A 24,441-nucleotide genomic window follows, 5' to 3' on the forward strand; every position below is an offset into this window, starting at 1 on the left:
GAAAAGATAATGTATGATCTGGAGAATATTGAGTAGAAGGTGATGTATTTGAATTATATATAGAATTAAACCATGAACTATTATGAGAGGATCCTCTGTATTTGGAAAAAATATTTTTCAGGAATTTTACGTCTCGGGATAAATATATTTTTGAGGATTCGGGATCAAAGCATTGATGACTATGAAAGTGAGTGGAGAATCCCAAATAGACACATGGATTTTAATGACTCGGGAGAAATATATTTTAATGTAGGAGGTTAGATGAACTAAAACACTTCCCGTCATATACCCTGACATCGTCAGTGTGAAATTAGGTTAAGCCCTCCAAACATAAACATCATCAAAGAAAGCATCAGTTAATATTTTACTGAAGACAAATTGCAACACCAGTAAATCATTAATTGATAAGTGTGTTGAGTGTGCTAGGAGTTTAATACGCAACAAAGTGCAAGGGGAAACAGAAAGTTCTATTGAATACGGAGAAATTGAGGATAAAATACATTCCATTTGTATGCTCTGTTAATGAAGTATTGAATTGCCAAAAAAAAAATTGGTTGCAAACGTGCATAAACTGCGCAAACTATCATTGAAAATTTGAGATGCTCTTGCCCTATCCTTCATCCTTTTTATTTCTCTGTAATATCTTTATCTGCTTTTGCTCCTTTTTTTTTTTTTCTCCTTGTGAAGAATACAGATTGCAAAGCCTCATTGTTATATGTGAATTTCTTAAATATACTGCTAGCAAATGAAATTTCTTAAACTGAGTCAAGATACAGTACGTGAACTTCAAATTGTGTCAGTAAATTTCAAGCTTTTTCTCAAGCTCAACCATAAGAAACGTCAATCTTGATTCTTTTAATTGTTTTGAAGGAGAACGAGACAAAAAAAAAAAAAGTTGTTTCAGCTTTTTTTAAATATAATGTCATTTCTTTTTTATTTTATCTGTCTCTTATTTGTATCCTTGATTTTACCCTCATGTAAAATTTATAAAAAGGGTAGATTTTATTGTGTTGCAAAAATTGAAGAGATTAAGGTGCAAGTACAAAAAAAAAAAAAAAAAAAAAAAAAAAAAACATTAAGAGTGCAAAATATGGACTCCAATTAAAGGTATAAGAATCAGAAATATACTATACAAAATCTAGAATATATGATACTGATATGAAAAATATTCTATCCTAATTTAGCTCGATTACTATCAACATCTATTTTATCACGATGCTTCCATAATGAAAATCATTAGATATGCATGCAGCCATGCACTATGTACAATGAGCAAGATGACTACTGCAGATTTATATAGAGACGGCAAACTTTGGAGAGTTCCATTATCGCAGTTTACACCCGATAACTCCTATAATTTATGATGATTAATGTGAAACAATGATTTCTTTTATAGAATTATTAGGCTTAATCTTTTTCTACATGGATTCATGATAGAAATTTAAATCCATACGAATTGGAAGAGCATTGTTGTCAGAAAAGAATTAAAATAGCACTCCAAAACTGTGAATGAAGGTCGTCCAAAACTTTTAGATCTGAATGAATTAGGAAAAAGAGTTTTTACCCATAATCAACTTTGTGGAAATTCTCGGCCGGTGCATGTATAGTTTTAATTGAAAAAGAATTACATCTTGGACAATTATATCCACCTTTAACTTGCTTCATTAGACAAATATTTAAGGACATAAAAGTCGATTAATATTTCGGGAATATTTTCGTCGTTCAACATTTAGCGTAAATTAGCATCCATCTTATGCGGCAGTATTTTCAATTATTCTTGAGCAAATGAATTTGTGTCTTTTTTTAAAAGGATCTTTTTAGAAAAGATGTTTATAAATTTAATTGAATAAGAGTAAATTAATAAGGGTAAATAAGTCAAATTATAATCCTTCTATATTAATTAAAAAAATAGGTTAAAATAATTGTTACGAAGAAATTAAAATAAGGGAGGTTAGCATGATATTATAAACCACGAGAGAGGTTAGTACTATTAAGCCAAACTTGAAAGGAAGTCTCTGAAATTATTCCTAAAAAAAAGAAACTCACATGGGTAAAAAATCATAATTGGAAAACCATACTGTAGACAACGGAATTTAAATTCGTAGGAAATTTGGATTATATTAAATTCAAAATATATTAGTCCAAATAAATTATGGGCTAATGTAATTGGATTAATTGTTTAAGTCCAATAAATATGGATTTAATTAAAAAGGTCCACATGCATTGGGCTATCCAATTAATTGGGCTATAAATGACGAGCCCATTTTGTTAAACCCAAGATGATGTCTTTTCTAGGAGGCCCAGCTTGGTGCCACGTGTCAAATGACGTGGCACGCCAAGTCAAATAAAGGAGCCTATAGGGTTATGCCACGTGTCAACATGATGCAGCATGCCTAGACAAATCAAAGGCCAATGAAGATGCGCCACGTGTACAAGTGACATATTCCGGCCAATCAAATATCGACATGTCAGCTTAAATCTGATTGGTCGAAAGAAGTTTGTCCTTATCACAACTCCTCCATCCTACAACTATAAATAGGGGTCTCATAATTCAGAAAAAGGGACAGAAATTCTAACAAGAAGCAAGAGAGAGCTCGTGGATCAAACGCTGCGGATTTCTCTACAAGCTAAATGCATTCAAGCATTCAAGTATTTCACTAGAAGTTCTAGAGATCAAGACGCAGATTCAAGATCAAGGTCAAAAGCCCTTGAATTCAAGTCCAAGTCAAGATCAAATCCATCAAGTTCAAGATCAAGCTCAAAAGCCCTTGAAATTATTGTTGAAAAGACGAATCAGAGGAATAATAGAGATTGTAACACTCATATTCTGAAATCAAATACAAAGATTGTTGCGATATTTTCCTGTCTTGATTATTATTTTCTCGACGCGAATTTTATTGTCTACAAATTTTGGCACGCCCAGTGGGACAATCTCTACCTCTCATCTCAACTTTTCAATCATCAAAGTTTAACAACATCGAGATGACTTCAGAGAAGATCAACTCCAAATCAGTTTCCTCCAAGGTTGCTAGCTCCAAGTTCTCTGCTGATGTGGAAAGCATCCTCGACATTACCTTTGGTAGCATTGGACCAGTTACGAGGAGAAAAGAAAGCATGTTGGGACAACAAGTACTCCAAGTCTCATCCGTAACAACTCCTGTTTTTGGATCTTCATCTCCAAAAGGAGCGAGATCCTCTACTGATGCATCGGAGGAAGGAAGCAGCATTGCTGAAAAGATTGAGAAGACTCTAGCTCTACTTGATCTCTCTGGATCCAAGAACTCTGCTATGAAGGAAGACGATGATACTTCAAGTGACGGATCCTCTCCACTCACACCACATGAAGTAGGCCAGTCAAAGATCAACTTATGCGATAATCCATGCTATTCTCCAACATCCCCAACAATCATGCAAGCAATGGTAACCAACGCTTCGTCAATGGAGGAGACACTGGCAAATTTGGCAAAGGTGATTGATGGCTTGGCCAAGCATGTGCAAAATCAAGACGCCCGGATTGAGAAGTTGATGGACAAGATGGATGGATTGATGGAAGGAGCATCCAGCCACGCACCTGGGAAGGGTCCAGAAGTACAAGAGACTGAACCTCGTGCAAAGCAAGTACCACCTACCAAGGAAATTCCTGTTTATTATGAAGGGATGATTCCGCTTGACCGACTAAAGGAGTTCATCGAAGGGACTATCAAAGATAAGTACGAAGTTGCTGCCAAGTCTTCATTTACTTACGGAAAGCCGTACACTACAAGAATTGATAGCTTCAAGATGCCCGCCGGTTATCAACCTCCCAAATTTCAAAAATTTGAAGGCAAGGGAAATCCAAAGCAACATGTTGCACATTTTGTTGAAACATGTAACAACGCCGGGACTTATGGAGACTATCTTGTTAAGCAGTTCGTCCGCTCTCTCAAGGGGAATGCCTTTGACTGGTACACTGATCTCGAGCCTAATTCTATCGATAGTTGGGAGCAACTAGAGCAGGAGTTCCTCAATCGCTTTTATAGCACAAGGCGTACCGTGAGCATGGTCGAGCTTACAAGCACTCGCCAGAGGAAGGGCGAACCAGTTAACGATTTCATCAACCGATGGAGAAATGCGAGTCTAAACTGCAAAGATAGGCTCAGCGAAGCTTCTGCGATAGAGATGTGTATCCAAGGAATGCATTGGGGGCTTCACTACATTTTGCAAGGAATTAAGCCAAGGTATTTTGAAGAACTAGCTACTCGTGCTCATGACATGGAGTTGAGCATGTCTTCCACTGGGAATGAAGTAATGCCTGTCTACGACCCTCGCAAAGGAAAGGACAAGCAGGAACCCAAGAAATGGAGAAAGTTTGTCCCCAAGAGTGATAATAAAGAATCCATGAACGTCAACGCCTCTCCTGTAAATTTTACTACAAAGGTGAGCAAGAAGCAGAGTATGAAAGCAACTTCCTTCCAAGAAAACAAAAGCCAAAAGTCTACCTTGAAGGAGATGCAAGAAAGAGAATACCCCTTCCTGGATTCTGATGTCCCTGAAACTTTTGATGAACTACTTGAGCTGAAGCTCATTGAGTTACCAGAGATGAAGCGGCCCAATGAAGCTGGAAGAACAAACGACCCGAACTATTGCAAGTATCATCGACTTGTGGGTCACCCTCTTGAGAAGTGCTTTGTCTTCAAGGACAAAGTTATGCAGTTGGCTAATGAAAACAAGATTCTGCTTGATGATAAGAAGGCAAGTTCGAATCAAGTCTCTATCACCTTTGGCTCTTTCGATCCGGTCCATATATACAACTTTGAAGAACATGAGGGAGGACTATTGGAGGAAGATAGAACCCAAGTTGATGAAGGTTGGATTCTGGTGACTAGGCGAAGACGCTGTAAAACAAGTCCACGAAAAGAATCATCTAAACAACCAACAAGGAAAAGGATGGTTAGAAGACCAAGGAAGCGGAAATCAGTTGAGCGTCCGAGGAAAGAAAAAGTGGAGGAGAACTACCACCAAGAACCACGATGTCCTGTGACTTTGGGGGAATTCCTACCAAGCTGGTTCCACAAGAAGACTGCTCGAGACAACATTGAGGCATCATGCTACAATACTGATAAAAAGGAAGCAAATGATGAAAATCTATCAACATCATCTATGTCATCATCTGAAAATCCTATTGAATCTTCTTCGAAAGAGGTACACACATGTGATACAAGAATAACATTCACAGATGACGATCTTCTACTTGGTGAAACACTACATAATCGCCCATTGTACATGGTGGGTTATGCCCTCGAGAAGAGGATAAACAGAATATTGATAGATGATGGATCTGGAGTTAACATTCTTCCTATTCGTACAATGAAGGAACTTGGCATCACAACTGAAGAACTTTCTGAAAGTCGCTTGATGATACAAGGATTCAATCAAGGGGGGCAACGAGCCATAGGTGCTATCAAAGTAGATATCACCATCGAAGATTTGCGATCAAGTGCATGGATGCATGTCATCGACGCAAAGACTTCGTATAATATGTTGCTTGGCAGGCCATGGATACACGAGAACAAAGTTGTCCCATCCTCCTACTATCAGTGTTTGAAGTATCTTGAAGGCAGTGTCGAAAAGAAGATAGTTGCTGATGATAAGCCATTTACTGAAACAGAGTCACACTTCGTCGATGCAAAGTTCTACTTGAAAGACTACATGGTAAGAGAAGTAAAAGTCGATGACATCGCAACGACCAAGAGTGATAAGATCGCAACTGAAAGAGCTGATGAGACTATTGGAAAAGTTGAAGTTGGTGCTGAGGTGTCGCACTCCAGTCCCAATAAAGGGAACACCGTGTCTTTAAAAAAGAAGAAGACAACTCCCGTGCTCTGCTATGTCCCAAAGTTGAAGAAAAGGGAAGGTCAACCATCTGAAGCTCAAGAAAATACGCTAGGAGGGCTAACTTTTCCATTAGACGAATTGATGCGATAAATTTGTCCTCAAAGTTACTTGGAGACTTCGTGGCTCAGAATCCGCCACAAAATATGGCACTCCCTACAAAACGTACAAATGAAGGCTTTGATCCAAATGCTTACAAGTTATTTGTCAAGGCTGGGTACAACCCCAACGAGCCATCAAAGTTAGGGAAACTTCTATTAGAAGCTAGCATGATACAATCACGTGAAGGTCTGGGATACAAAAAACCTCCGCCAGTTCTCATATCCATAAGAAGGGCAAGTATCAACTACATCACTGTGGAAGATGAGTTTGTTGCTTCCAATAAAAGGCCTTCAGTGTTTGATCGTCTTGGAAAGTCGGCCACAAAAGCTTCTGTATTTGAGAGATTAGGGTCATTAAAACTGAAGAAGAAAAGGAAGAACAAGTTCCACAGAGATTATCAAAGCGTGAAAATGCTTGCTTTGCCTGGAACCCAGAGGGATATACAAAGTTTGATTCCTTCTAGAATAAAACGACAAACAAAGCTTGTGGTTTCATGTGGGGAGGTGCTAAAAGCAAAGTCTCACACTATAGTGTATACCAAGGAGCGTGACGAAGATGAGGAGAGTATAGGTTCTTTATATTATATTACCGCACAAAGTGATCAAGATACTTCATTTCAGATAGAGGTTGCCGAGAAGTTAGAGGACATTTCCTCGTGTTACCACATATCTTTCAATGATGGAGATCCTCGAGAGGATGAAGATGCCAAAGATGCTCCTCCAGAACTTGAAGAAGGGGTGAAGACCACAGTAGACTCTTTGAAAGAATTTAATCTTGGTACTGGTGAAGGCCCAAGGCCCACCTACCTAAGTGCTTTTATAACAGGTGATGAAGAAGACACTTACATGGAAATACTCAAATAATATAGGGATGTTTTTGCTTAGAGCTATAAAGAGATGCCTGGATTAGATCCCAAAGTAGCAGTTCATCATCTGGCGGTCAAGAATGGTGCCCGTCCTGTTAAGCAGGCCCAAAGGTATTTCAGGCCAGATTTGGTTCCTTCAATCGAAAAAGAAGTCAACAAACTCATTGAAGCTAGCTTTATTCGTGAAGTTAAATATCCTACATGGATTTCGAGTATCGTTCCAGTAAAGTAGAAGACTGGCCAAATTCGAGTTTGTGTTGACTTCAGGGATCTTAACAACGCATGCCCTAAAGATGATTTCCCACTTCCCATCCCAGAATTGATGATTGATGCTACCACTGGTTACGAGGCGATTTCTTTCATGGATGGTTCATCCGGCTATAACCAAATTCGCATGGCACCAAAAGATGAAGAGCTTACTGCATTTCGTACACCCAAGGGTATTTATTGTTACAAAGTGATGCATTTTGGTTTGAAAAATGTTGGTGCCACATATCAAAGGGCTATGCAGAATATCTTTGATGATTTGCTCCACAAAAATGTTGAATGTTATGTGGATGACTTGGTGGTAAAATCAAGAAAGAGGAGCGACCACTTGCAAGACCTGAGAATGGTGTTCGAGCGACTTCGGAGATATCAACTTCGAATGAATCCATTGAAATGTGCCTTTGGAGTTACTTCTGGAAAATTCCTTGGTTTCATTGTTCGACATTGAGGAATCGAAATTGATCAAGCCAAAGTTGATGCGATTTTCAAAATTCCCGAGCCTCGAAATATTCATGAGTTAAAAAGTCTGCAAGGGAAGCTAGCTTATATTAGGAGATTCATTTCGAATTTAGCTGGGAGGTGCCAACCATTCAGTCGTCTCATGAAGAAGGGCGCCCCTTTCAAGTGGGACGAAGCATGTACTAATGCCTTCGAGAATATCAAGTCATATTTAATGAAGCCTCCAGTTCTAGTATCCCCTATACCTGGAAAACCATTGATACTATACATTTCAGCACAAGAAAGGTCAGTTGGAGCGTTGTTGGCCCAAGATAATAGCGAAGGGAAAGAAAATTCTCTTTACTACTTGAGCGGAATGATGACACCTAATGAGCTGAATTACACGCCAATTGAAAAGTTGTGTTTGGCACTAGTCTTCTCGATTCAAAAGCTGAAGCACTACTTTCAAGCTCATAGTGTTAACCTCATTTCCAGAGCAAATCCCATCAAGTTTGTGATGTCAAAACCAGTCCTCAGTGATCGACTAGCAAGGTGGTACCTCCAGTTTCAACAATTCGAAATTACATACATCCCTCAAAAGGCTGTAAAAGACAGGCATTGGCAGACTTCCTAGCAGATCACCCGATACCTGATGACTGGGAGCTAACTGATGAACTTCCCGACGAAGATACAATGGTCGTTGAAATTCAATCTCCGTGGAAAATGTACTTTGATGGTGCTGCACAACGTGATGGAGCTGGTGCTGGTGTGGTGTTTGTTACTCCGCAGGGAGAAGTTCTACCATACTCCTTTACTTTGACACAACATTGCTCCAACAATGTCGCTGAATATCAAGCACTAATACTTGGACTTGAAATGGTCGTCGACATGAAGCAGTTGCAGTTGCAAGTCTTTGGTGACTCTCAGTTGGTGATCAATCAACTCTTGGGAAGCTACGAAGTCAAGAAGCCTGAATTACTCCCTTATCATAGTTATGCTCAGAATTGATAGGATGGCTTGGTGATGTGACTCTTCAGCAAGTTCCTAGGAGGGAAAATAAGAAAGCTGATGCTTTAGCTGCTTTAGCTTCGGCGCTTACTTTGCCAGATCAAACACAAGTGACTATCTGTCAAAAATGGGTAGTACCTCCGTCAAATGAGGATAAAGGCGCAGAAAGCGAGCTTGAGCATCTCGTAGCTGTTTCTGAAGCTGCAAAGGAAGACTGGCGACAACCCATCATTTACTACTTAAATTATAGGATACTGACAGAAGACTCAAGAAGAAGAACTGAGATTCGTCGTCGTGCACCTCGATTCCTTTACTATAAGGATACCTTATATAGAAGATCTTTTGAGGGGATACTCTTGCGATGTTTGGGGGAGAATGAAGCAGTCCAAGCTTTGCAAGAAGCACATTTAGGAGTATGTGGATCACATCAATCTGGACCAAAGCTCCACTTCCACATAAAAAGGATGGGATATTATTGGCCAACGATGGTGAAAGATTGCTTGGACTATGCTCGAAGATGCAAGGCTTGTCAGTTTCATGCGAATTTTATACATCAGCCGCCTGAAGCATTACACCCGACCGTCGCATCTTGGTCATTTGACGCTTGGGGGTTGGATGTCGTTGGTCCGTTGTCGAAATCTTCTGGTGGACACTTGTACATCTTGGCTGCAACTGATTACTTCTCAAAATGGGCCGAAGCTGTCGCTCTTAAAGAAGTGAAGAAGGAGAATGTTGCGAACTTCATCCGAGTAAACATCATCTACCGCTTCGGCATTCCTCGTTACATAATAACGGACAATGGCAAGCCATTTGATAACAAATTGATGAACAAGATTTGTGATCTCTTCGGCTTCAAGCAACGTAAATCTTCTATGTATCATGCTGCTGCCAACGGTCTAGCTGAAGCGTTCAATAAGACTTTGTGTAACTTGTTGAAGAAGGTTGTCTCCAAGTCCAAAAGGGATTGGCATGAATGAATGGAAGAAGCCTTATGGGCATATAGGACAACTTACCGCACGCCAACGCAAGCAACCCCATACTCGCTTGCTTATGGAGTTGAAGCCGTCCTACCACTTGAGCGCCAAAAACCTTCTTTACGACTTGCTATTCAAGAAGGGCTCACCGAAGAGGAAAATGCTCGATTGCGTCTTGCAGAGTTAGAAGCACTTGATGAGAAAAGGCTGGAGGCTCAACAAAATCTTGAATGTTATCAAGCCCGTCTATCTCATGCCTTCAACAAAAAGGTTCGCTTGAGGTCCTTCAAAGTGGGAGATCAAGTCCTTGCAGTAAGAAGACCCATTATCGTTTCCCATAAGTCTGGGGGCAAATTCACCTCAAAATGGGATGGACCATATGTCGTACAAGAAGCATATTCAAGTGGCGCTTACAAGCTTGTTGATGCGGATGGCTTGAGGATCGGTCCTATCAACGCAAAGTTCTTGAAAAAATACTATCCTTGAAGCGAGATGATGCTCCTTAAGGCACGAGCATAAACTGCATGTAACTCCTGGCCCGCAAGAGTATAAACTGTGCACGGCCCAAGAAAATGTCCGCTAGGTTGAAAATCTCGCAAGAGGCGGCCAAGGCAAAAGTTAGGACACAGAAAAAAAAAATGTCCGCTAGGTTGAAAACCCCGCAAAGGGCAGCCTAGGCAAAAGTTAGGACACAAAAAAAAAACTCATTTTTTTGAACTACGGTATGACTTGATCCTCTTCACCGAGGTACGTAGGCGCTTAGAGTTTTATTCTAAGTTCAGTCGCATGAGTCAAAACAAAAAATGCACCCCCCTATGCGTTGTTTAAAATGAAGTTCGCCTGACTAGGCGCATGGAGATTGTACATACAAGCATCCTTTTGCTTCAATTTGGACTTTCACTAAATATTAGTGGTTCAACGAAGGCAAATCTCCATGACAAATGCATTTCTCCAATGGAATGACTGTAATCTCTTAGCAAGTGGTTAAATCAAGGAGTTAAAGTCTGCAAAACCATTGGTCTCCAAATTGAAGGCCTCAAATCCGGCAACTCTTTGAGTTGAAGGCTCAAATCCGCAACTCTTTGAGTTGAAGTCCAAAGTCATCGCAACTGCAAGGCGAAGCCTTAAAATATGTTAGTCTTCAAGCTAAAGTTTTAAATTCACCATGTCTGCAAGTTGAAGTCTTAAAATCCAGCACGCCTTCAAGTTCAATCCTTCAAATCCGTTAAGTTTTCAAGTTGGAACAAAAACATCAAAGGTGGATTTCCAACTTTGATTTTTGGATACCTATTAGATTAGTGAGTCTAGTTTCCTGAGAATTTGGCGGCTCATGATTTTGATGTTCCTACATCGAGATATGAATTTTCTCGACGAAACTGCGCAAATCTGAAACTATCAATGTTTTAGCATGTATTGTCAACTTCTTGAATTTATCTGGAACTATTCGGATTGTTTTTGGCATTTATTTTTGGACACATGCTAGATTTATGAGTCTCGTTTCTTAGAAATTTTGCGGCTCGTGATTTCAACGCCCCTACGTCGAGATATGAAGTTTTTGGCGAGACTGCTCGAATCTGAGAAATATTGGCGTTTCAGCATGTAGAGCCAAAGTCTTGGATTTATCTGGGATGATCTATATGTTTGTTGACTTTGATTTTTTTACACTTGCTAGATTTATGAGTCTAGTTTCTTGGGAATTTTTCAGCTCATGATTTCAACTCCCCTACGTCGAGATATGAATTTTTTGGCGAGACTGCTTGAATCTGAGAAATATTGGCGTTTCAGCATGTAGAGCCAAATTCTTGGATTTATCTGAGATGATCTATATGGGATTATACGACGAGCTAAGCATGGTAGCGCGGACGCAATATTGGCATGATGATGGTTTGGTGCTTGGAGTGACCACGTCTTGGATGATCGATTAGAATTTTGAGTTTTCTCCGATGTCCAATTTGCCATATGAAGCGGATTCCTCAAAGAAGGTCACGGACTCGCATATCACCCAGCTAGTATGGTATGAATCAAGAATCTAGTTTGGTCCGCGCCATCTTCAGTCTCAACTACGAGATAACGTAGTTTGGTGGATGGGGAAGTGTAGTGTCTGAAGTAAACCATCTCTTCAAGTTGCAAAGGACAAGAGAAGCTATTAGTAGCAGACTTGGACGTATATCCATAGGTACAAAGACCTTGACAAATGAACTCCCTAAATTCTTAAGGCGGGGACGAGTATCCATCCCTTTGCGCCGTAAGATTACCTTACCATTCTTAAGGCGGGAATGAGTGTCCATCCCTTTGCGCCGTAAGATTACCTTACCGTTCTTAGGGCAGGGACGAGTGTCCATCCCTTTGCGCCGTAAGATTACCTTACCGTTCTTAGGGCGGGGACGAGTATCCATCCCTTTGCGCCGTAAGATTACCTTACCGTTCTTAAGGCGGGGACGAGAATCCATCCCTTTGCGCCTCAATATTACCTTCTTCATGCATGGGTCATTCTGTTGAACAAGAACTCATCATTGTCGTTTGGACAAAAAAAAAAGGGAGAAACAATGCAATAAAAAGAAATGCTGAAAAAAAAATATTACCTGTCGGACAGCGCAATTGAAGCAAAATAATGGAGAACATGCTCTTATTTATAGATGGGCAACGTCGGTCACTGTAGTACCACTCCTAATCCAATATTAATTGGATATGGAGTCATAGTTGGTTGGAAAGACAATACTTTATTTCAATTAAGGAACGGAAAGGGGTTACGTCGTTGCTGCACCAAACGTCAAATATTTGCCATAAAAAATGGGATCTTTCTTTAATTAAAGGAAAGTGGAACCCTTGGTCTAATACGGGGTTCGTATGCCAAGAATTGCATATGTACGTGGTTTACAATTGTTAGTCCTAGCATATGTACAAAAATGCATTGGCATTAAATTCTCAAACAGTCTGATGGACCTTCTCTTGACCCGAATTTTGAATTACGCTTCAATAATACTTCAAGACTGGTCTTTTGAGGGTCAGCACGTCTATATCTCGATAAGTTTTCAAGTAGGGGGCATTTGTAGACAACGGAATTTAAATTCGTAGGAAATTTGGATTATATTAAATTCAAGATATATTAGTCCAAATAAATTATGGGCTAATGTAATTGGATTTTTTTTTTCCTTCAAGAGTTCCATCCTTATGATGGAGGAGTTAGGCATGACTCCAACCTGTATATTTTCCAAAAATCATAATTGCACGGAGGAGGACATAGACCTTAGCCTCATTTACATAGTGGAGGTTGGATAAATCCATCCTATTTCCCATTTGTATACTAATATTAAGTTGGAAGTGGTGATTAGTATTGCCTCTACTGTTTGGTTGAAACCAACAGTAAAAGGATACTAAGTACATCAAGAGGTGCCACAAAAATTCAAAAAAATCAGCTACCATTCGATAGGAATTTATTTCTTTTGCTTCTAAATCTGAAATTTGGGAGCCCATCAAATTCTAGCTTCATTGAAGCTCTAACCTTAGCAGGAAGGACGGAAGCTTCAGTGAAGATAGTAGAAGTTTTTGAGTCTTCTCCCAAGTTAGCAAGTAGGTCCGCTGTAGAATTTCCCTCTCTGTATATATGTTTGAACTCAAAATCACCGTATCTAGTTAATCTCTGAATCTTAACAATGATCTCAGTTAGTTGCCAGGGTGGTTTTAGCTTTTCTTTGATCATGTTGACGACCATAAGAGAATCAGATTCCACCATAACATTCCGAAAACCATTATCCTTACATATGTTAATCCCTTTCCAAATGGCCAACGCCTCTGCCGTATTGTTGCTGCATTGCCCATAAAATTCAGCAAAGGCATGACTCATTATACCTCTGTGATCTCTTATGATGCCTCCTCCTCCAGCTGAACCTGGATTTCCTTTACTACAACCATCCACATTGAGCTTGACCCAATTAAAATTGGGTTTATACCAGTACACTGCCTGAGAGTGAGTTACAGGTCTGAGCTTTTCCACCAAATTACATTTCTCCAACCAAGAACTAGGAAGTTGTAGATCAGGGAACTGTGCTTTAAGAATTAAAGAAATAAGATGGTTGACTTGTTGAATAATGTACCAAGATGACATCTTCTTTTCTTCAAACCTGGCCCTACACCTGTTTTTCCAGACTTCCCAGCATATAGCAATTGGTATACACTGAAGAATGCATGAGTGAACTTCATTTCTGCCTTTAGCTATCCACCATTTCATAGTTGACAATCTTATTTGTCCCTGAACCAAACCAATACCACATGTGTTGCAAAAGAATTCCCATACTTGTTTGGCAATCTGCCCTTCACTCAAGAGGTGTTCAGTGGTCTCTATTTTATGAACTAGACAACAATTACAAATAGAAGGAAGGTAGATTCCAAACCTTTTCACTGCATCATCCGAGGGGATCTTATTTTGCAAAGCCCTCATTAAGAAGAATGAGATCCTAAAAGGAACTCTTCTGTGCCAAGTCTTTGAGCTAACAAGTGTTGATTCTCTTTTCCTTCTCACAATCTGCCAAGCAGTTTTGCTGCTGAATTTCCCTGTAAGATCAGGAGTCCAGATAGGCAAATCCTGTCTCTCAGTGTTAAACTCAATGGTTATAATAGAGTTGATTACACTTTGAGGTAAAATCCTCCTGAGTTTCACAATATTCCAGGTATTACCCCTGTGGAAATCCTTGACCATAGTTTTTTTGGGAGTTCTTTGATTCTGAACTAGGTTTGCAATAGGACCTAGATCAGTCCAATTGTCCCACCAAAAAGATGTTTCTCCTTTGCCGATTTTCCATAGAATGGAGGGTTCCACCACGTTTTTGCTATCCATGAGCCTCTTCCATATGTGAGATTGTCCATAAGCCCATTTCTTAGCAACATGGTGATATCTTTTGCAGTATTTGGCCTCAAGAAATGATTTTAAAATAGTATCTTGAGTCCTGAATCTCCACCACAATTTTGCTGAGAAAGTATTACAGATATCCCTAAGGGATCTGAAACCTGCACCTCCTTCACTGATTGGGAAACATAAGTCCTTCCAAGAGCACCAATGTTTTTTTTTCCTGTCTCCATCCATTCCCCAAAAAAAATTGGCAATGATCATCTCTATCTGTTCCAAAACAGTCTTGGGAGGATATACAGCAGATAATAAATGTAGAGGAAGATCCAGGAGCACTGATTTAATAAGAACTGCCTTTCCTCCATAAGAAAGAAGTTTTCCTTGCCATCCTTGTAGCCTTTTAGCAACTTTTGTCACCATAGTATTGAAATAAACAATTTCTTTCCTCCCAACATAAATGGGGCATCCGAGATAGATCATAGGGAACTGGCAATGATTAAAACCAGTGATCCCTTTAATAATATTTATCCTGGGGTCATCTTCTTTAAAAGTGACATAGAATCCAGATTTTCTCTTGTTGATAAGTTGTCCAGAAACCTCTTCATATTTCCCCAATTTATTCATCAACAGCTCTAGAGATTGGGGATCACATGATGAGAATAAAATAGTATCATCTGCATAGCATAAATGAGAGATATTAGGGCCATTCTTATCCATGGAAAATGGAATAAAATTTGATTGAGTTAAAGAGTCCATCATTTTAGAAAACAATTCAGCTCCTATAATAAAGAGAGAGGGGGAAAGAGGATCTCCCTGTTTGATGCCTCTAGTGGAGTTGAAAAAACCATGTCTAGTGCCATTAATATTGACAGAATACCAGACATTAGTGATGAGTCTCCAAACACTGTCAATCCATCTCTCAGAGAACCCAAATTGTCTAAGTATTCTACGAAGATAATCCCAGGAAACCCTGTCATATGCTTTAGTCATGTCCAGTTTAAGCACCACATTGCCATGTGAAGAGGTTCTGTTGATGTTATGAACCATCTCTTGGGTTAACATGATATTGTCAGTGATTGATCTACCTTTGATGAAGCCTGTTTGATTAGGTGAGACCAGCTTGTGCATGAGGCAACTGAGTCTTTGATTAACTAATTTTGAAAGGATCTTGACTGAGAAATTACTAAGACTAATAGGTCTTAGTTCAGTAAAAGTCTGAGGATTGTCTACTTTTGGAATAAGTATTAGACAAGTATGAGTGAGGGCCTTTGGAATCTGATTTCCTGCAAAAAAATCAAGAACCATTAGTAGCAAATCATCTTTTATGATTTCCCAACAACTATGATAGAATTTCCCTGAGATCCCATCAGGGCCAGGAGCACTGTGGGAACTCATGGAATAAACCACATCTTTCAGTTCATCCATAGTTGGATTGGCAGTGAGACGTTCATTATCATAGTCATTTAGTACTTTAGGAATGCAATTAAGACTAGAAAAGTCAGTAGTAGAATTCTCTTTGGAGAATTGATTTGAAAAAAAAGGATACAGCTTCATTAGCAATTTCTTCATCGCCTTCAATCCAGCTTCCATCCTCTTTCCTCATCTTATTTAGCGATAGTCTCTTTTTCCTGCTTTTGACAATAGAGTGGAAGAATTTGGAGTTGACTTCTCCTTCCACAAACCATTGGATTCCTGATTTTTGTTTCCAGTAGGCTTCCTGTTTTTTGTAAGCTTTGACAAGAAGAGCATTAGTATAATTCAGAGTAGCTCTATTACTCTCAGAATTGTCAATGAGGATCCTGCTTTCAATGTCAGCCACATTCTTTTCCAAATCAGTAACCTGGTCAAAAATATTCCCCACGGAGTTTCTGGACCATTCAGACAGTTTCTTGCAAGTATTTTTTAGCTTAAGGTGGAATTTCCACATAGCTGATCCCTGAACTTCAATATTCCAAGCATTTTCCACAGTCTTATAGAAATTATCCTCCTCGGTCCATAAATCTAGGAATCTGAAATATTTAGTATGATTTCTCTGATTTGTGTTGGCAATAGTTAGGAGAGGAGAATGATCAGACCCTGTCCTTATTAGGTGATCAACCGAGGTCGAATCAAACAAGTTCATCCATTCATGATTAACTAGGACTCTATCCAATCTCTGCCAAACTCTTTTATCCGGAGACCATCCATTACACCAGGTGAAATTGGATCCAGAGTATCCTAGATCCACCAGATCACATTCCATGATGCATTGCAGGAAAGAAAGACTTTTGGACATTCTATGAGGAGTACCACCTTGTTTCTCAGCAGGATCAGTAATACAATTAAAATCCCCAGCAATATACCAAGGTAAGTTACAATTTGCAGCAACATCTCTCAAGCTATCCCATAAATCTTCTCTAAGAACAGCTTCACATTTGGCATATACTGAGGTGATAATCAAATTGTTGCCCATCCAATTGATTTTGCAAGTAACTTGTTGGTCAGTTTCTTCTACCACACTACAATCTATTATATCATTCCAAAATAGCCATATTTGACTATTACAGTTGGCATATGCATTAGTGAATCCCAATAATCTCTTGAATTTGTCTATTTGGTCAGCCTTATGGAAAGGCTCACTAATAGCTATGAAAGGTGGATGTTGAAGCCTGATGATTTGTTTAAGTCTGTCAAAAGCACCATTGGAGTTGATGCTTCTAATATTCCAAAATAAGGACTTAAACATTATAAACTAACTGGAGAGATTCATCTCCTGTGTGTTGTACACAGGCTGTTGTGTGGTGATCCTGCCACCTCTTCCTCTAGCATTTTGTCTTCCACCTCTATTGTTGTTTCTGCCTCTTCCTCTGCCCCTAGGAGAAAGATGATTTTTGTCTATAATCTTGGCAAATTCTGAAGTAACATCTACATCAACCAATGCTTGAGAGCAAAAGGATCCGGTTAAGATATCGACATGTTCATCACTGGAAAGATTCATATTGTCATGATTGTTTGAAAGGTCTTCACCATTAAAACTTTCACTGTCAACACTAACATAGTCATCACTGACTTCAGTGCTCATTTCCTCTTCATAATCTTGATCTTCAGAACTATCCTCTTCATCCTCTTCTTCTTCCTCAGAAGATGATTCAGATTGATGTCCCTGTTTACTGATAAATATTTCATCACTTTCTTGGTCTTCTTCAAGACTAGTCCCACTGATGAGTTTGAGATAATTATGCTGAGCATCTCCAGGATCAATAGGGTAAGTCTCCTGTTGTGTGTAGTTGTCATCCTGTTTGGTAACTTCTTTTTTGTTGTTATCTAATTGGTTATCACTTTCTTTGTTCAAAATTTTGACACTTGTTTTGGACTGTGTGGTGATTTGGTTCCTATCCTGTGCTTTACTATTGAGATTAGTATCCTTCTGGTTTGTTATTTTGGTGTCGGTATTGGGCTGTTGGGTGGAAATGTTCTTGTCTTGAGCCTTATTGTTGATAGTAGGATTGGGCTGTTGGGTGGAAATGTTCTTGTCTTGAGCCTTATTGTTGATAGTAGGACCTTTCTTTAAACCACTGGTTTGCCCTTTCTCTGTATTAGTACTTTGTTTGTAGAATAGCTTGCTTCCTTGGTCATCAGTAACACCAGTGTGTTTTCTTCTGTTATTCTTCCTCTTTTTCTTTTCATTGACTTGATTAGTAATTTGATGATCACTTTGAGTCATATAATTACCATGATTGATTTCTTCAGCTCTCCCTTTTCCTTTCCCATAAACCTCAGGAAGTATATTCTTTTCAGCAGCATATGTATTTTCCTCAGGTTCATAGATAGCGAATCCCTTACTAAATCTGTTTCCTTGTCTTGTCTCAACTGTTTTGTTAAGCTCAGCCAATTCTTGATTAGCTTCTACTTGTTGTAGCCCTTCACTGTTAACCTTCTCTTCTCCATAATTTATATTGGCATTATCCTGTTGAACTTTGTCATTGATCATCTTCACTTTAGCACTCTTTTTCCTAGGAACAGATTGAAATTCTTCCTCCCTTTTCTTTTCAGCATCCTTCTTAGTTTGTTCCTCCCTTTGACACTTGATTCTGTCATCTCTTGCCTTAGTTCTGCATTGACTCTGAAAATGTCCTTGCATTTTACAATATAGGCAATAACTAGGGACCTTATCATATTCTATATCGAGCCATCTGCCATCGTCAGTACCATCCAACCTTTTGAAGCCCAACCAGATTTGGTCAAGTCTAGGTTTCAATAAGTCAATTTCCACTTTAACCTTAGCAACATTGCCTCTAGTTTTAGAAAAGGTGGCTTGATCAGGAGCTACAGCATTCCCAATATCACTAACCAACCTAGACACAATTTGCCATTTGAAAAGATGCCAAGGTAATTGATGTATTAAAATCCAAACTGGAACAATGGATGTTTCTTCCTGTGGTTTAAAATCTGCAGTCCATTTAAGGATTTTCATAGGTGCATCTCCAATATCAATGTATTTTTTAGTAAAAACATGATTATAATCCACCTCATTTTTAAAATCCAAATAAACATGATTCGGATCGAAATATGAAATTGTAACAGTACTTGATAATTGAAATTTGCTGACGAAAATCTTCCTGATTTCGTCCATTGTTGGTTTCCCTCGGTAAAATTTCCCTATAATGGTGAATCTACACTCCTTAGCTAGGTTGACGAAGTAATCCTGAGCATTGAAAAAAACTGCTGGTTTGCCTAAATGTGTACCATGTAGTATTTCCACCATCGGTTCATCATTTTTGCTGGATGATAATTGTGTTTGAACCATCGCCGCGAAGGTTGGTTTCGATACTATTTGTTGTTCATTCCTTTTGTTCTTCAGTGGGTCATTATTTCTTTGACCTTCCCCCATAAATTTTCCATTTTGCACAAATTTTTGATTTCCTTCCGCTGCCTGAGATGGTGTTTTGGTTTGATTTTGGTTGTGGGTTGGTTGCATGTGGGTAGGTGGGTTGAGATTTGAAATGGGTTTATCATCATTGTTCTTTTGGTGTTTGTCAAAATTTGAGGAGATTTTTGGTGGAGGAGGGATGAAATTATCTTTTTTGGGAGGAGGATTTGGTTGATTGGTGTTGTTGGGTGTTTGGTTGGTTGAATGCTCGCTGGAAATTTGGTTGTTTCCGGCGAGAATGGGTGAGAGAAGAGGGGTGGTTTCTGGTGCAGCAGAAAAAATAGCCGTTAATGGTATGGGTTGGTGTTGATTTGCTTGGTTTGTAATGCTCTCATTGGTCAAGTTTGGTGGGTCAGGCGGTTGTCTGTACTTTGGGTAGAAAGAGGCCAGAGAAAAAAAGTTAGAGAGAGAATTAGTGCGATCTAAATTCCATTTGGAATTCTCTTTTTGCTTTTTAATGTAATTGGATTAATTGTTTAAATCCAATAAATATGGATTTAATTAAAAAGGTCCACATGCATTGGGCTATCCAATTAATTGGGCTATAAATGACGAGCCCATTTTGTTAAACCCAAGATGATGTCTTTTCTAGGAGGCCCAGCTTGGTGTCACGTGTCAAATGACGTGGCACGTCAAGTCAAATAAAGGAGCCTATAGGGTTATGCCACGTGTCAACATGATGCAGCATGCCTAGACAAATCAAAGGCCAATGAAGATGCGCCACGTGTACAAGTGACATATTCCGGCCAATCAAATATCGACATGTCAGCTTAAATCTGATTGGTCGAAAGAAGTCTGTCCTTATCACAACTCCTCCATCCTACAACTATAAATAGGGGTCTCATAATTCAGAAAAAGGGACCGAAATTCTAACAAGAAGCAAGAGAGAGCTCGTGGATCAAACGCTGCGGATTTCTCTACAAGCTAAAAGCATTCAAGTATTTCTCTAGAAGTTCTAGAGATCAAGACGCAGATTCAAGATCAAGCTCAAAAGCCCTTGAATTCAAGTTCAAGTCAAGATCAAGTCTATCACGTTCAAGATCAAGCTCAAAAGCCCTTGAAATTATTATTGAAAAGATGAATCAGAGGAATAATAGAGATTGTAACACTCATATTCTGAAATCAAATACAAAGATTGTTGCGATATTTTCCTGTCTTGATTATTATTTTCTCGACGCGAATTTTATTGTCTACACGTACAACAATACAATTTTTTTATGTTTATAATTCTTTATTAACCGTTTGGATTTGCACACTTTATTTTCATCCCAATCAAATTATTCCAATCAGTTATCCCTTCAGAATTTTAGAGAAGAGCAAAAGATGCGAGAATTTAAAACAAAAAGCAAATACGCAACAAAAAAAAAAAAAAATCTTCAATGTGATCTATAGAATCTCATGAACCCACTACCCGGAACTTCAATCGGCTTTGACATCAAGACTTCTGCCAAACATCTTTGAATGTGCTGATGCAATGAGTACTATGATACAAATAAGAAATATAAGAAAGAAGGTTGCATGTGGATTGCGTTTATAAGTTCATAACCAAAGGTACTTTCAAGTTTTCAGGCTTGTAGGAGCCAGAAAAAGAGTTCAATCCCATCCTTTAATTCTAAAAAGCATCAAACCAATTTCTACCAACATTAAGTGACTTAGTGTAACGAATTGATGGAAATGTGGCTGCTAGATTTACAGAGTTTTTCGAAATTACACTATAGTCCTGAAATTAGTAGTATTCTTTACTTTTACCCATGTACTTAATTTTTTGCACATTTTCTTTTTCTTTTAAATACTGATATAATGCACTTCTGAGAGGCATGTTGAATGAAATTGTTATCTTCTTCCTTTGCATTTTTATTTAGCTTTCCCTTTTCTCTTCTTTTTCATGACTATTCCACCGTGGGAATCGTTACAAATGGTATGAGAGCATCTTTTGTGGCCCAATACCCATTTCCATGGAGTTCTCGGTTTCTACCCAGCACAAGAATGGGGCAGTGAGCAGCAGCTTTTAGCAAATGAAAATTTTGCTTTCGATTCAAACTCCTATAACTTCCCCAGCGGATTCACTAACCCTCATGTGACTAACGGAGGATGGAATTATCTTGATCCATCTACAAATTCTCATTTTAAACAGTGGCTCAATAGGATGGGAATGGATTCGACACAGGTTCCATATGCTTGTTGTTACGACGGTAACAATTTGGGTTACTATTACATAGCCTTCACTGATGGTGATAATGTTAGTGGATTCGGTGAGAGCGAGCATTTCGCCGATATTATGTACGAGTGATTTAGAGACCAAGTCTTCTGCTCTTGGGAATGAAATACTAAACGAAGACCATCAATGTGTTAAACCTCTATTTGTGGAAGGAAACAGAGAAATTAAGGGGCAAATACCAGATGTGACTCTTCCACATATTTATGGTGGAACACTGGAACTAAGAATCATCCAGGTTGTAGTGTGGATGAAGTATTTGATAAAATTCCGCAGAGGAATGAAATCAAGGTGACGGATAAGCAATGGGATAAAAGTGAAGGAGATGAGTCTCCAGAGGACTGGGAGAACGTGGTACTAGTTGAGACCGAAAAAGAAGATAACGAATATCGAGTGCTTGACCAAATTCTCCAAATGTATGGAATTAATGTGACGAATTTGCAATGGGATGAAAGTGGAGGAGATGAACCTCTAAAACTTGAAGATAGTCATGAGGATAAGTCTGAAATTAATGAGGTCCAAATGTTCGACAAAAATTCTAAGAAGAACAAAGCTAAAATGGAAAATGACAAGCAGTCACTGTTGGATGCAGAAGCATCATCCAAAGTTGAAGATGAAGATGCTAATACTCCAGAAAACAATGGACGCCAGGTGTTCGATAAATGTCCTCCATTGAATGGAACTGTTTTGCTAGTTGCTACGCCCGTATTGAGTGCTGAAATTTCGGACATACATCAAACACCCCTTATTTTTTCTAATTCCAACAAGGACCGGGTGTTTGAAATTAATCCAGATGTTGAGAAACCAGAAAATTTGGATAAGGATGTACCAATTGGCATCAAGAGCGAATATAAGGAAAATTCTGAAAATAAAGAGAGCCAAGTGTTAGATGATTTCTCCCACGAAGATAAAGTCGGATTTCCCTCCTCTATTGCAACATTGGCTGATGGTGTTCTTACGGAGTCTCAGTATAAACGCAATTATGAGAGATTTGTGTCAGCCGAGCTACTGGTGAACATGAACAGTAATTTGATTGACACAGGGCAAGTAAATTTGTTGCTAGTGTTTACCCCAAATTTGGATAATCAATTAAATTTATGAGTGAGGTATAGGATATGTGGTGAACTTTGATCTACTCTTTGGTTGAGAGAAAATGGAATAGAATCAACTATGAATAATCTAAATAGTAATTGATGGTGTGCGCTAAACGTATATGCTAATATATTGAATATTGTTTGATTGCACAAATCTAAAGATGAACACAATAGATCCGGACCAAAATCAAATATTGAGAGAGAGATTTGTATATATTTGCTAGTACAAAATGTTCTAGAGTTCAAGAAGCCAACCCCCTAAAAGTGGGGCAACGACCCCTATTTATAGTATTGCCCCATGGGCTTCATACAGCATGAGGCCCTAAAAAATAAAGAAAAACTCTGAAATTGATTAGGTTGGTCATACGGTCTGACACCCGTACGATTGACAGTTAAATATGGCAGGACGGTATCGACGCGTGGCAATCGCGTAACGGATCTCCCGGACCAACGGCCACAATCAAACGGACTAACGGTCACGATCAAACGGACTAACGGCCACGATCAAACGGACCAACGACCACGATCAACTCGGCTATGGAGAAACCGGACCAAATGATGTTCTTCCCTCTCTTTGGTCCAAACATTCCCCCGGTCCAGAAAGAAAGTCTTCGTGCATGTGCTCGTCCCTCTCTTCCTTCGGTCTCTGGTCTTACCGGTTTAACATATATCCGATTTTTACCGTATACAGCTAGTGAATGATTACTGCAAGGATTGTGTGGTTGACGACTTCATTACTGATGTCATAAGGTTTTGGATTCACAATCCAAATCTAAGAGAATTCTTTGAAGAGCCGAAGAACCAAAGCATAACGAATGATGTTAATAGAGTTGTGTGGCTCGAAAGCTATTTTGGTTTACGTATTCGCAATTTGTTTGCCACGGGACAGAGAATAAAGGCCAGTAGGTTATCCCGAGATGTTTTTGTCTGCAATATTGTGATTAGAAAATGTAGTAAGTCTGGTAAAGTAGGGAATGTTCAATTTGTTCTCAAGGAGGTGCCAGAGAAGATCTTAGTAAGATGGAATGAAATTGTTGGTTATGCTCTCTATGCTTGTAGTAATTTTGATCTGTTGCAGACTGTTTCATCATTTGAAAATGTGAGAAAGAAGGGAATGATATATTTGGTGGATCTTGCTGCCTCCTTAGAACTGCGACTTGTTCCGGAAGCTAATAATTACAGATACAAGGTGGTGCTTGCCTGGCCAGTCTCACTAAATAGCTTGAAACTCATACTTTCCCAAATGTGTAAGTGTTCTGGCTTTGAGTCATCCAAACATGGAGATCAATCTCCATTTTCATCAGTTATATCCAAGAAATGGTTGCGACAGTATTGCATTTTTGATGGACAATCACTTCCTACCTTTTTGAATCTTTTGTGCTATAATTCGAGCTGGGCAATGACTGAAGTTTCAGTTTTAATTCATAAGGTGCAAGAAAGCTATGTGCTAAAGTCTGGTACCGACGATATACTTCAGATGTTACAGGTGGTTGTTTCAAATGGTGTATCATTACTTGACTTGCTACACTACTTGTGGACTATGACAAAGATTGGTGGTGCACTTCTCTATTTGACGGAAATGGCTAAAGTGTTAGAAGTGGTGTTGACTAAGGTTGATGAGTTCAATTCACAAAATGTTGCTACTATAGCTGATGCTTTTTCTTCAATGCAACACTCTACTCCCGAACTATTTCAGGGATTAGGAAGAAGGGCCTCGACATAATTCATAGATTTCAGCCTCAAGATTGCTCAAATATTGTGGGATTTTGTCTTTCTGCGTGAACAAGCTGGTCCATCTCTTTGCGTCACCAACATTAGTTGGAAGTTCATCTATGCAGAATTATGCAAGTCGCGT

This window comes from Lycium barbarum, chromosome 12 (assembly GCF_019175385.1).
Source record: "Lycium barbarum isolate Lr01 chromosome 12, ASM1917538v2, whole genome shotgun sequence".
NCBI classification, from domain to species: domain Eukaryota; kingdom Viridiplantae; phylum Streptophyta; class Magnoliopsida; order Solanales; family Solanaceae; genus Lycium; species Lycium barbarum.